This window comes from Miscanthus floridulus, chromosome 10 (genome assembly GCF_019320115.1).
Source record: "Miscanthus floridulus cultivar M001 chromosome 10, ASM1932011v1, whole genome shotgun sequence".
Classification (NCBI taxonomy): Eukaryota; Viridiplantae; Streptophyta; class Magnoliopsida; order Poales; family Poaceae; genus Miscanthus; species Miscanthus floridulus.
In genome coordinates this window covers 112239469-112251006 of record NC_089589.1, presented here as the reverse complement: position 1 = coordinate 112251006, position 11538 = coordinate 112239469, and the positions used below count along the sequence as shown (strand labels likewise).

General features: G+C 43.8%; 1 long non-coding RNA gene across 1 annotated transcript; it reads right to left on the bottom strand.

The window, feature by feature from the left end:
- Positions 1–9739: 9739 nt before the first annotated feature.
- LOC136486057 (uncharacterized) lies at positions 9740–10618 on the bottom strand. The gene is made up of 3 exons (XR_010766648.1): positions 10488–10618; positions 10324–10387; positions 9740–10012 (listed from the first exon to the last, which is right to left on the bottom strand). It is a non-coding gene; the product is annotated as an uncharacterized lncRNA (long non-coding RNA).
- Between the last annotated feature and the right edge of the window lie 920 nt (positions 10619–11538).

Below are 11538 nucleotides of genomic sequence, written 5' to 3'. Positions count from 1 at the left end.
TGGGTACATCACTGCCGGGCCATTCTTTAAACCGGCAGCGATGCAGGAATATAAATTGAAAGAAAATGCAAAAAAATTGTGTTGCATCCCTGATTCGAACCGAAGCCTAAAGTTCCAGAGCAGCGGACAAACCATTGAGCTATTACTTGATTTTGGAGAGTTTGAAGGATTTTATTCCTTTGAGTGATTATCTATCCCTGCTTTGCGCGTAGGCCCTTCAACTCCCCGGCCACGCTGGTCGCGCGGTTCCCATGAAGATTGAAGAGCCGCTGTTTATCGAGGAGTCCCCATGAAGAGACGCCGTCCTTGGACTGGTCGCGGCCCTTCAGTTCCCCACGAAGAGACGCCGCGTTTACTCCCCGGCCACGCTGCTCGCGTCGGTTCCCAAACGTAGGCGCGCGCGCTCCGTCTTTCCAACGCATGCGCAATGGCGGTTCAATGGCGTTCCCAACGCAGGCGCGCTCCATCTTCCAAGGGGTGGGAGTTATTGCACCGTGATCAGTTCCACGCACATACATGCCTATATAAGCCAGGCAACCATGCACGCAGTCGGCCGCCATTGCACCACCGCACGTCAAGAAAGCGAAGCACACCCTTCCCACGCACACCTCGCTCTGGCCCTCGACGACCACCGGCCACCACAATGCCTCGCCGCTTGAAGACAACATGGGCGATGCTGAACCTGTCGTCCTCATGTTGCCCCTCGATGCCTCCACCGACGCCGTTGTCCGATTCAGACCTCGAGGCGAACCTCGAGGACGATCTAGACCGTGAGACCGCATCGGAGGAGGAACCGGAACCTCTTCCGGTGGAGGAGGTCGTCTTCAACTTGTTGGAGATGGCTCGGAAGGAGGAGGAGGACCGGCACCTCTGCGCCATCACACAGAAGGAGACCGACGACTGCATCCTGAAGCGCGTCGTCGAGATCTCCAAGGAGGAGGAGCGCCGCTGCCAGGAGGAGGAGCGCCGCCGCCGCCAGGAGCAGGAGACCGAGTGGCGTCTCGCGATGGATGCGGAACGGCGCCGGCGCAGGGCTGAGCGAAAGAAGCGCGAAGAGGAGCACCGGAAGCAGGGGGACGACGACGCAGGCAGCACCGGCAATAATTAGTAGCACTAGTGATTAATCTATGTCTTAGGACAATGTAATAATTTACTGGTGCTCAAAAAACCGTGTCGTCGAATCCTTTATTTGATCATCTTCACCTTGGTGCTGAGAAATACCGTGTTGCAGCATGTCTGTGTTCTGGCAGTGATGGGGGTACATCACTGTCGGGCCATTCTTTAAACCGGCAGTGATTTCAGTGTAGCGGTTATAGCATAAGTAAATTATCTTTTCATCTCCTTTCGAATACCTCCTACTGGCACAACGGTTAAGACCCCGCAACTTAGCCCCCGATGCCCGTGTTCGAATCCCGGGCACCCCAATTTTTTGGTATAATTTTATTATTTATTAAGCGGTGTAAAGGTCAAAAAGACAAAATAAATAAACCAGACACACATCCTATACTATCGCAGCGGTTAAGTGTCTGAACTCTGTAGTTCGAGACCCGAGCTCAAACCCGATGGCTGGCACAATTATTTTTTAATTTTTTATATATCACTGCCAGTTTTCAAAATCAACCAACAGTGATAACAAGCATCACTGTCGGTTTTTTCTCATCACTGCCGGTTTATTGAAACCGATAGTGATGTTTATATATATTAAAAAATTATTTTACATACTGAATAAATAGAAGCATATGTATTCCTATGTCAAAATGGCTTGAAATTTTTTTGGCAAGCTTGTACACCCAAATTAAGACCCCAAACAGGATCTTAGGTTTTTATGATCATTTTTTATTTATTATATTTTTCTCTATGCCCAATGAGACAAAAGAGGGTGAATTTCATCTTGGACCCAATAGATTTTTTCATCCATCCCCACAAAATTCTTATCCCTAGGGCACATTAGAGCCTGTGTAAAAGTTTGGCACCATTCCGGATCTTTTCGTGGGTAGACTCAGTTCAACCTATAATTAAATGGTCTCGTCGCGCGGAAATTCAATTAAACCTCAGAAAGTAGCAAACCATCTCCGGAAAATCCAAAACTTGGTGTTTCCTTCACATGTGGCACGTGCAAGCCTGAGAAAAAGTTTGAGACCAATACGACACCGGAATGCATATGAACCACAGAAACCTTGATAACCTATGTATATAGTTATGGTTCGATGAAAGGGCACATGTACCTCCGTGAAGCATGTATACACCGCCTATGTCGAAATGGCTTCAAATTTTTTTGGCAAGCTTGTACACCCAAATTAAGACCCCACACAGGATCTTAGGGTTTTATGATCATTTTTTATTTATTATATTTTTCTCTGTGCCCAATGAGACAAAAGAGGGTGAATTTCATCTTGGACCCAATAGATTTTTTCATCCACCCCCACAAAATTCTTATCCCTAGGGCACATTAGAGCCTGTGTAAAAGTTTGGCACCATTCTGGTTCTTTTCGTGGGTAGACTCAGTTCAACCTATAATTAAACGGTCTCGTCGCGTGGAAATTCAATTAAACCTCAGAAAGTAGCAAACCATCTCCGGAAAATCCAAAACTTGGTGTTTCGTTCACACGTGGCACGTGCAAGCCTGAGAAAAAGTTTGAGACCAATACGACACCGGAATGCATATAAACCACATAAACCTTGATAACCTATGTCTATAGTCATGGTTCGATGAAAGGGCACATGTACCTCCGTGAAGCATGTATACACCGCCTATGTTGAAATGACTTGAAATTTTTTTGACAAGCTTGTACACTCAAATTAAGACCCCACATAGGATCTTAGGTTTTTCTGATCATTTTTTTATTTATTATATTTTTCTCTGTGCCCAATGAGACAAAAGAGGGTGAATTTCATCTTGGACCCAACAGATTTTTTCATCCACCTCCACAAAATTCTTATCCCTAGGGCACATTAGAGCCTGTGTAAAAGTTTGGCACCATTCTGGATCTTTTCGTGGGTAGACTCAGTTCAACCTATAATTAAACGGTCTCGTCGCGCGGAAATTCAATTAAACCTCAGAAAGTAGCAAACCATCTCCGGAAAATCCAAAACTTGGTGTTTCCTTCACACGTGGCACGTGCAAGCCTGAGAAAAAGTTTGAGACTAATATAACACCGGAATGCATATGAACCACAGAAACCTTGATAACTATGTGTATAGTCATGGTTCGATGAAAGAACACATGTACCTCCGTGAAGCATGTGTACACCGCCTATGTCGAAATGGCTTGAAATTTTTTTGGCAAGCTTGTACACCCAAATTAAGACCCCATACAGGATCTTAGGTTTTTCTGATCATTTTTTTATTTATTATATTTTTCTCTGTGCCCAATGAGACAAAAGAGGGTGAATTTCATATTGGACCCAATAGATTTTTTCATCCACCCCCACAAAATTCTTATCCCTAGGGCACATTAGAGATTGTGTAAAAGTTTAGCACCATTCCAGATCTTTTCGTGGGTAGACTCAGTTCAACCTATAATTAAACAGTCTCGTCGTGCAGAAATTCAATTAAACCTCAGAAAGTAGCAAACCATCTCTGGAAAATCTCAAACTTGGTGTTTACTTCACACGTGGCACGTGTAAGCCTAAGAAAAATTTTTAGACAAATACGACACCGGAATGTATATTTCTAGTTGCTCAACAAATATTACACGAATTACATGCATGACAATAATTAAACACACAAAGCCATACATATTAAAATTAGAATCCAATTAAACTACGACCTTGAAAACCTACTATATAAACATTAATTACCATCAGAATCACTGCCGGGATCGATTGGGCCACGCACACTAACATGCCTCTATAGCCATATATGGTAATTGATGTCACGGATTATGTATCTGCTTGTATCGATGAAGTCCAATGCCCGTATGAGTGCACTCTCTCGTGCCTCACAATACCGAAAGAATGGTCGGTCATAGATGTAACCTACTGAACAACCACTGCCCCTGTTAGTAATCCTTATGCAATACTGGCGTCCTTCTGTAGTGAGCTGGCCGAGGTTTCCATTGCAGAACTCCCAATCGTACCCGAGTTGCTCCGTAGCTTGGTCTAGAACGGCCCACAAGCCACATGCAGCATAGGTAAGGTCCTGTAGCGCAATCTGCATATGGAGAAAAAGAAAAAAAATTAGAGAATGTTGTTACAATATTAAACAACAAATAACCATGACTCAGGTATAAGTGACCATTTTACCACATCCGCATGGTTGTAGCTCGCAAACTATTCGCTTGCTTACGGGACGGGGATATCACCAACATTCAAAGCAAGTGCCTTGAAGTGCGAGAAATCAGGCACATCATAGCAAATACGTCGAAGTGCCTCTAAACAAATGCGCACGGCAGTTAATTGGGCGCTTATCATGTCTGAGCTCGGTATTCCGGTCCCGTGGATATGGTTCTGATGATTTGAACCCCTCACAGGGATGAAAAAACTAAGTTCACACGTCCATAGCCGACCACTTGCATTAGATGTCGTGTTCTCGACGATGTCCGAGATAAAGAACCAGCTAAGTGCTGTTCGTAGCCAATCTATTGGGGATATAGTCTGCGACATATATATGCATGCAACAATGATATTAAACTAATTACAGTTATTTGTTAGCATACAAAAACAAAAGATGTTGGAAAATATTTCATACAATAGCTGGAACAGGGAACCGTGGAATGGCCACGTTAGGAGCGAATGGCTCATCGCCAGGGTGGAAACCTGGTTCTTGTGGTGGGGGAGGTCCGTTGTTCATACCACCTGATCGATAAAATGCAAAAAAATATGAACTTAAAATATATGCACAAAAAATTCTTCCAAGTAAAATGTGTCAACATAATTAAATATAGGTCGAATGCAAGGAATAAGAATATATATAAATGTAGAATGCAAAGAAACATGAATATAAATATAGATCAAATGAATATAGATAGAATATTGGAGAAGACAACATATCAATACCATTGAAAAATGCAGGAGCCATGACCAAATCACGTAGAGAGAGAGTGGATGTCTTGAGAAGTGAGAGTGAAACGTGAGAAATGAGACTGAGAGAGTTCGTGGGTGGGTGGGATCGATGTATGTGGCCGGCAGTTTGTTTTATATAGGGGAGCATGGACATCACTGCTGGGTTTTAAATAGAACCGACAGTGAAGGTGTATATCACTACCGGTTTTTAAATAGAACCGACAGTGAAGGTGACTATCACTGCCGGTTTTTAAATAGAACCGACAGTGAATGTGCATATAAGTAAAGGATATATTTATTTAGATACTACAGTGGGAAAGTTTTAACAACAACGATATATTTATTTAGATAGTAATGAAATACATAAAAAAATTACAAAAAAATTAGAAATAAGTTACATATACGATAACAAAGACCTTACACTAAAATTCCATATACGATAACAAAGACCTATTTGCGTACAGGTCAATGTTACCATCAATGTGTATCAACACATTATAATTTAACCACCTTTGCGTACAGGTCAATGTTACCATCAATGTGTATCAACACATTATAATTTAACCACCTCAGTAGCATTCTTCTAGCACCAACTAGGGTCAAACAACAGCACCGAGGTGGTCTACGAGCTATACCGGTTGGAGATGACAAGGTGGCATCGATGAATCCATGCCTCTGCCGTACATGGCCTTTTTCTTGGTACATTCCAGAGCACATCAGATTCAGCTCGGCACCACACCGATGAACCAATGCCGCTCCAAGACAGGAAATTGCCCAGAGCACACCAGGTCTCTCTAGACATACAGTCCAGAGCGCACCACAGCGGATGGCTCTGTGAATCTCGTGGCATCTTCAATCTTCGGTGTTCCTCTATCTTCAGTAGCATTCTTCTAGTACCTCATGTGTGCACCATTTTGGTGGACTACGATGCATAATGATATATGTGGTTTGTTGTGAGAGGAAAACATTGTATCATGGCTGATAAGGCCTGGCTGAAACCAACATGTATGGAGAGGCTAGCTCCTGGCCGAGGGCCATTTTATAGGGGCTAGCAGTTGTGGTACATTTTTATTTTTAAACTAAAGTTGTCGGGGTAGGTGGGAGCAGTGTTCCAACGGTTGTGGTCATGGGAGCACTGTTGGCATGTGAGGAGCATCTACACATCACTGTCGGTTTTAGTTTAAAAACCGACAGTGAATTGGGCCTTCTGTGTCGGTTTGAGCAATCGACTGTGATAGAAGATATCACTGCCGGTTTTGAACCCAAAACCGGCAGTGAAGGGCCCTGCGGCCAACTTTAGGTAAAAAAAATATATAAAAAACAGTGTCGGTTTGGAGTCTGCCATCGTAGCCTTTTGTAAAAAATATAAAAAAGTTTGGCCCGCCTGGGATTCAAGCGCGGGTCTCAGAGTACAGAGTGCGCGGCCTTAACCGCTGAGCTAGAATAGGGAGTTCACTTAGTTTACTTTTCTTTATTTATTTATTTATTAATAGAAATAATGCAGTTAGTTTATATTCTAAAATAACATAAAAATTTGTGTCTTGATTATTTAATTATATGATAATAAATTAATGGTCTATAATTATCAAATAATAGTGTTTGTGAACATCATCTTAATATTTGATTACATAGTCAATAATTAAATTGTAGAGATGCGCATAAAATATAAATTAAATATTTAGTGTGAATTACTGATACAACGTCTGCATAATGATTACATAGTTAACAATAATCTAACTATCTTTAGGTGCATCAACAATGAGGGCCTCATTGTGATCAATTCATACGTAAGCAGGTTCATCACCCTCTTGAAGGATAGGTAGGGGTATGTTCGCCCCGAATGCAGGCATTTCCTGATAGCCCATGTAGTCTTCTTCGTCCGTCACTCCATCGACACCGACAATCTTCCTTTTCCCTTCTAGGACTACTTTTAGCCTTCCTTTTGTCTTGTTGTCCCTTGCATAGAAGACTTACATAACATCTCTTGCAAGGACAAACGGGTCGTCTCTGTATGCGGTCTTAGTGAGATCAACGGTAGTAAACCCTTCGCTGTCAGTGTTGATTTCCTCGAGCCGGACCCACTGGCAGCGAAAAAGAGCTGCCTTCAACGGACCGTAGGTTAGCTCCCATATCTCCTCTATGAAACCATAGTATGTCGCCTGCACGTTGCCGTTTTTGTCGTGAGCATCAAAACGAACACCACAATTTTGGTATGTGCTCTTTCCATCTTGTTTTTTTGTGTAAAATGTGAATCCATTGATCTCATACCCTTGGTACTTAAGATATGTACTCGAAGGTCCCTTGGCTAAGGCATCTAGTTGATTACCCAACTTTATTCCAAGCAAGCGACGTCGCAACCAGCTGATAAATTCCTCCTTATGTTTTTTATCCAGCCAAGCCTGTGACTTGCTCAGATACAGAGTTTGCAGTGATTGCCTGTGCTCGTCAATGTATGGCATCACACCCTCGGCTTGCTGGAGAACAGCGAACTGTGCCTATCTGAAAGAAACATAGTCATCTACTATAACAGATTTCTCCCCGACCGTTCCTTTGCCACGTAGTCTTCCCTCGTGACGAGATTCTAAAACTCCGACCCTTTTGATGTCTAGATAATATGTGCAGAACTCAGTGGCCTCCTCCGTTGACCATCCTTCAACCATGCCCCCTTCTGACCTGAATCTGTTCCTAACATACCTCCTGAAAACTTTCATCAATCTTTCGAAAGGGAACATCTGATGCAAGTACATTGGGCCAAGGGCTCTAATTTGGTCAACAAGATGAATGAGCAGATGCAATGAGATATCAAAGTAAGTTGGCGGGAAATGTATCTCAAGCCTAACGAGAGTTTCGACTATGTCCCGCTGCAGCTACTCTAGCATGGACACATCAATGACCTTTTTTGAGATCGCGTTGAAGAACGAGCAAAGCTTTATGATTGGGGCGCGGACCTTTGGGGGGAGGATACCACGCAGGGCAACAGGGAGCAGCTGAGTCATAATGACATGACAGTCATGGGCCTTCATAGGGCCATAGTTGAACTTGAGTTCTCTCATGTTCACCAGCCTCTTTGGGTTCGCACAGTAGCCCGTCGGGATTTTGAGTTCATTGAAGAAAGAAATAAACGCACGCTTTTCTTCCTTCTTCAATGTCCATGACGCAACCGGAAGTTCGAACTGGCCATTCTCTAGCTCCACGGGATGCAGCTCCTTCCTGATTCCCAAGTGTTGCATGTCCAGACGTGTGGCTAGTGAATCCTTCGATGTCCCCCCGGTGTCCATCAAGGTGTTAAGAGTGTTAAGGCATACGTTTTTAGTGATGTGCATGGGATCAAGACAGTGGCATACACTCAAAAATGGCCAGCAAGGTAGTTTCCATAAAACCAATTTTTTCTTCCAAACGCTCCCATCAGGCGCTGCTACTGCATTGTCCCCCTTCCCAAGGACAACCTCCAGTTTGTTGAGTTCTCGAAGTATCGCAGGCCCGTCTCGATATTTTGGAGCTAAGCGTTTCTCAATAGTACCGTTGAAATCTTTTATGTTCCTGTGGTAAGGGTGATCCTTAGGTAGGAACCTACGGTGTCCCATATAAACTATCTTTGAGTTATTTGGCAGATTTACCGTATCGGTGTCGTCCAAGCACTCGACACATCCAGTATAGCCTTTTGTCTTCTCTCCGGACAACGAACCTTGACCTAGTAGGTCGGTGATTGTAGCGATAAGTACTCCCATGATCGTGACATGTTCCTTTTTGTACCCGTCCCAAACATCCGGCACACCCTTTTCAAACATCTCCACTAGTTCATCGATCACTGGTTCCAGAAACACATCGATGTCATTCCCTGGCTGTCTTGGCCCTTGGATCAGTAGTGGCATCTGGATGTACGACCGCTTCATATAGACCCAAGGTGGAAGGTTGTATATACAGAGCGTCACTAGCCAGGTGCTATGATTGCTTCTAACCTGGCCGAAAGGATTCATCCCATCTGTGCTCAAAGCAAACCAAAGGTGCCTTACCTCTCCACCGATGTCCTTATAGAACATAGTATTGATAGTCCTCTAGTCATGCCCATCGGTGGGGTGCCTCATCATTGTATCTTTCTTACGCTCTTCACCATGCCAGCGCAACAGCTTGGCTGACTTTGCACATGCAAACAACCTATGCACCCGGGGAGCTATAGGGAAATACCAAACGACCTTTACGGGACCTCCTCTGGTCTTGCTACCCTCATCTGACGGCCCTTCCTTATACCGTGGAGTTTCACACTTGGGGCACTTGTCCAAGTCTTTGTATTTTTCTCCACGGTACAATATGCAATCATTGGAACACGCATGGATTTTTTCAACCTCGAGGCCGATGGGGCAAATCATTTGCTTGGCCAAGTATGTCTTTTCTGGCAACTCGTTTTTTTCTGGGAGCATTTTCCTTATTATAGCTAACAACTGATCGAAGCCTTTATCGCTCAATCCGTTTGTCGATTTGAACTCTAACAGCATGATGTCGGCTTCCAGTTTGCTTATTGGACAATTCCTATATAATGGTGTTTTGCCATCTTGTCTCATTTTCTCTAGCTTTCTCAGCTGTCTTTCACTAAGCTACATTACGTAGTAGCTGAGAAATGCCATTGTTATCCTCGGTGTCGTCAGCTAGCGTGTTCCTAAATACATTATTAACTATGGCCATACGTTCCGTGTTGACACCGGGTTCCTCGTCAGCATCGTGGATGGCTACGTCAGGCATGTCCACATCATCATCGTTTTCCCGCAGAACATTCACACCAACCTCGCCATGCATAGTCCATATCGTATAGTTTGGCATGAACCCCCTGGTAATCAAGTGTGATCGTATAGACTCAATTTGACAAAAGTTCCTATGATTCTTGCAATCTTTGCATGGGCAGAAGACAGGGTTCCCATTCCCAGCATGGGCTTTGGCATCGGTGATAAACTGGCTGACATCATGCATGTACCGCTTGTCCGTTCGGGACAGATGCATCCACTCTCGATCCATCTCTGCACAAAAAAATACTGAGACAGTAATTACAAAGAATTAATAAGAAATCGAGCTTCATGAACAACAATTGTAGCTCGAAAGTACCATTTTTGGAAAACATTATTGTACACTAATTATTGAAAAATTGAAATTGGTAGCCCCGGCCCTGTAAATTGAAAATCGTAGTAAAAAACAATTATTGCACAATATTGAAGAACAACTATTCTACTCTACTTCTAAGAACTAAATATAGCATCACATACTAACAATGATGATCTTGACCACCATGGAATAATTAGCTAGGAATTTAAATGTGTTCATAGACACCAACCTTTTGGATGATGGATTCACCACAATTTGAGCCTTGCACAAATGTCCAATTGGAAAAGTGCTCTCTAGAATGGAGAAAGAACTAGAATGGGAATCAAGCAATGTAGCCATCAAAACGAAGCTAATTAAGCAACAAAATCAAAGGAGTGGATGTTTGTTACTAACCTTAAAGCAAAAAGATCAAGCCATTCTTCAAAATCCAAGCACTAGCTTCATGGTGAAGAGCAGCCGCAACAATGGAGGGAAGGGCCCAAAAGCGCGCCTCTGTTCTTGGGATGGAAGAGGGGAGGAAGAAGTGGACGGCTGCAGCCTTTTGTGTTGTAGGCTTATCACCATCGGCTCTTGGCTAGAATCGACAGTGATAGTGCCCAATCACTGTCGGCTCTTGGTTTAAACCGGTAGTGATGAGTGCCCGCCAAAACACTGCCGGTTCAAGCCACAAACCGGCAGTGATGTGATCCTTCACTGTCGGTTTTAGCCCAGCCCCAATCATTTTTTCATTTTCAAGCTCATAACCGGCAGTGAAAGTACGTCACTGCCGGTTCTCACAAATCCGGCAGTGATGAGGCCGGTAGTGATGTGCAAATCTGGCGTAGTGCGACCAAGGGGTGTGCGTACGTGGGTTGAGTTCATGGGCCAGCTGTCCTGTTTTCTTTCTTTCTTTCTTTGTGTTTCTCTCCTCACGAAAGGAAGGGAAGAGAAGGTTGCTGAAAGGACCAAGAGACAAGCAAGCCAGCCAATCGTGGATACGATAAACCAGTTCTATCATTCCCTCTCATTTTGTTTTATTTCATTCGTTCTTTTTCAAAATTTAATATTTAAATGTTATTCAACAATCTATACAATGTTACAATATTTCTGTAGCAATGCGCGGGTATCATCTAGTAACTATATTTGGCCAACCGGCTGCCCAGCACGGCACTGGCACAGGCACGGCGAGGCACGGCAGCTCAGCCGTGCCGTGCCTGATAGTGCCGCCGTGCCCAACCCGAGCACAGGCGCGTCCCTATGAGGACTTAGCCGTGCCATGCCATGACGATGGGCATGCCCGTTCACCGTGTCGCTGAAAGGTCCTAATGGCTAGAGGTGGGGTGAATAGCCTATTAAAAAATTTCTACAACAACATTTAACAAACTGATTAGACAATTATGAGGCGAAGCAAGTGTTGCGCTAGCCTACTAAAAAGCAAGCCACCTACCACAATTCTAGTTTATAT